Source organism: Taudactylus pleione, unplaced genomic scaffold (assembly GCF_031769625.1).
Source record: "Taudactylus pleione unplaced genomic scaffold, aTauple2 ptg000100l, whole genome shotgun sequence".
Lineage (NCBI taxonomy): Eukaryota > Metazoa > Chordata > Amphibia > Anura > Myobatrachidae > Taudactylus > Taudactylus pleione.
In genome coordinates this window covers 6,643,611-6,647,059 of record NW_028284502.1, presented here as the reverse complement: position 1 = coordinate 6,647,059, position 3,449 = coordinate 6,643,611, and the positions used below count along the sequence as shown (strand labels likewise).

At 36.0% G+C, this 3,449-nt stretch overlaps 1 non-coding gene across 1 annotated transcript; it reads right to left on the bottom strand.

The window, feature by feature from the left end:
• Positions 1–279: 279 nt before the first annotated feature.
• TRNAT-CGU (transfer RNA threonine (anticodon CGU)) lies at positions 280–353 on the bottom strand. The gene has a single exon. It is a non-coding gene; the product is annotated as a tRNA-Thr (tRNA).
• Between the last annotated feature and the right edge of the window lie 3,096 nt (positions 354–3,449).

The window sequence follows — 3,449 nt, the reverse complement described above, 5'->3', positions numbered from 1 at the left end:
CTTTGACTAAACTCCATTATTATTCTGGAGGTTGCTTAAACAGGATGAAAGCTATTTTCTGTAAGACTCTAATGTTTACCTTAGCATAGGTTTAATTCAACTAAATGGTTTATATTAAAGCAGGAACATGTTTTGTTGTCTTCTGATTTGGACTGCATCTAGAAATTTGCTGTATTGCTGACCAAGTGAACTCGGGTGAAAGCTGCTCAAGGAATCACATGTCTTATTTTTTTGTGCATCAACAACACACTACATGCTAAGATATGTAAAACAAATAAAAGGCTCTGCTGAGATTCAAACTCAGGATCTCCTGTTTACGAGACAGTCACTTTAACCAACTAAGCCACAGCACCATATAAAATCCCCCTGTTTATTACTGAAAAACAATGTAAAGTATAATTTTTGTTAAAAAATTTTTAAATGCTTTTTGAGACATGTACTTTATTAATGTTTAAAACGGTTGGTAATTTTGAATGAATAAATGACTAAAAAATATGTTTTTATTCTCTCCTTTCTTTTGTGAAATACAGGCCCTCATTTCTTACAATGTTTTGCCAAGTGACTTTCTAGTATACTATTTTGTAGCAGTTATTATGGCTTTCTCTTTAAAGGAATCCTACTTGAGAATTAGTGCCAGTATTTTCTGATTCTCACATAGTAAAAACTTTAAGTAAAATTAAAAAGTATCTTAAAAAAGATAGAACAATTTTTAGCATTTTATCTTTAAGCTTGTTGAAGAAAAGCAGAGCAGTTTTGGAAACACTTTGTTAACACAATTTTGGATGTTATGGAACTAAATATTGTTTAATTTGCAATTGTTCTCCCAGCTGTTATGACAAAAATTACTATTTCTCAATTTATCTTAGAAAATGTACTTTGTAACTCACATTTTATAACATTTCCTGTGTATATCTCCTTTGACTGCACACCATATTCATCATGGAGCTTGCTCAATCATAATAAATGCTATTTTCTGGAAATTTCTGGTGTTTGCCATAGCATCAGTTTATTTAAAAAAAATAGCTTATACTCAAGAATGAGAATATAGCATTATTTTGTGTTTTTCTGATATGGACTTTTTCGAGAAATGTAGTACATTGTTCATCAAGTAAGCCCAGGGTGAAAGCTACTACAGTTGTCACGTCTCATATTGTAATGAATCAACAACAAACTACATACTTAGATTATGAAAATGAATCAAACAAAGGCACTGCTGAGATTTGAACTGAGGATCTCCTGTTTACTAGACAGGCACTTTAACTTACTAAGCTACAGCACCACATCAAAAGAAGCCTTTATACATGCTATTTTCTGGAAATTTCTGATGTTTACCTTAGCATCATTTTAATGCTAAAAAAATGGCTTATATTCAAGAAAGGACATATTGCATTATTTTGTGTTTATCTGATATAGACTTTATCTAGAAACATAGAACATTTTCCACCAAGTAAGCCAGGGTGAAGGATGCTAAAGTTTTCACATCTCCTATTGTCATGAATCAACAACAAACTACATAATTAGGTGATGAAAATGAATCAAACAAGGGAACTGCTGAGATTGCAACTCAGAATCTCCTGTTTACTAGACAGGCACTTTAACCAACTAAGCCACAGCACCTGTTGATGTTAAATAAAAATGGAGTCAGTATTACCTGCATTAAAGAAATTATTAAGTTTTTATTCTAATATGTGTGTTTGAAGCTTTTACAATGATTTGGATGGATATGGGTTAATTTGTCCTTTATAATCAGAAAAGGAGCTCCCAGACATGCAGGCTGGATTTCGCAGGGGTCGGGGGACCTGAGATCAAATCGCAAACCTGTGATGGATTATGGAAAAGACAAGAGAGTATCAAAAGGACGTGTACATTTGCTTCATTGACTACAGCAAGGCATTCGATTGTGTTGATCATGACAAGTAATGGAAATGTTTACGGCAGATGGGCATTCTGGAGCACCTGGAGAAACTGATGCGATTGCTCTACATGAGCCAAGAAGCCACAGTCAGGACAGCTTTTGGCAACACTGATTGGTTCAAGATTGGAAAAGGCATTCAACAAGGCTGTATTCTCTCGCCAGCTTTATTTAATCTTTATGCCGAAATGATCATGAGACGATGCAGTTTGGACGAGTCTAGAATTGGAGTAAAAATCGGAGGTAGGAACATCAACAATCTACGATATGCCGATGACACAACTCTGCTTGCTGAAAGTAGAAAAGACCTAGAATATCTGGTCAGAAGAGTCAAAGAAGAAAGCGAGAGCATGGGACTGTACCTCAACATCAAGAAAACAAAGATAATGAATATGGCAAGTGACGATGGAGTACATATTGCAATCAATAATGAGGAAGTCAAATTGGTATGAGACTTCCTCTTTCTGGATTCTAAGATTGATCGCAGTGGAGAATCATCTACTGAAATAAAGCGACAGATTGCACTTGGCCGCAATGCTATGCTAGGAATGACAAAGATATGGAAGAGCAACAATATCAGCAGCACAACAAAAGCATGGTTGGTAAATGCAATTGTTTTTCCGATCTTTATGTATGCATGCGAAACCTGGACACTCAAGAAGGCAGATCGCAAGAGAATCAAAGCTTTTGAAATGTGGTGCTAGAGGTGAATGCTGCGCACACCATGGACAGCAATGAATACAAACAAGGCACTCCTAGAGTGGGTCAAACCAAAAATATCATTAGAAGGCAAGATCACCAAACAATGACTCTCATATTTTGAACATGTCATGCGGGCTAATTCCCTAGAAACAGCGCTAATGCTTGGATTCGTCAGTGGGTCGAGAAGAAGAGGACACCAAAGAACTCGTTGGCTGGACACAATAAAGGCTGACACGAACATGCCCATAAATGACCTGAAGGAAGCGGTCAGCGAAAGAGAAGCCTGGCGTTCACTGATCCATAAAGTGTCCGAAAGTCGATGTCAACTAAAGGATAATCATCATCATCAATCAGAAAATAAGTCATAAAACTTATTTTTACTTATTTTTACTGTGGACTACATGATATGTGAAGTTGGATGCTTGTCAGACTGTGGCTTGATACTTTTGAGCCTATTTTCATGTTTGCTTGAAGAGATAACCCCAATCTTTCGAGAAGATTTCATCTAAGATGTCATGATGACCAGAGCATAAGATGTCTGATATTAATTACTTATTCACTTAGAAACCCAACCCCGTTACATGCATTATTGTATATTGTCACAACCCTTTCTCTATGCATCAACTAATCAAATATCTCGATTGTACTATACATGTAAACACCCTCTTGTTAATGATTTTGTAATTTATGCCACTGTTGTGTATAAAATCCCTTGTTTGCTTGTACATTGCCAGAGAGATCTGACTGATACTCCATGTATGCTATGCTCCACGTTACTCTGCGCAGAATAGTGGAGGTATTGTTTTAATAAAACCTATATCTGTTTTCTCACAAA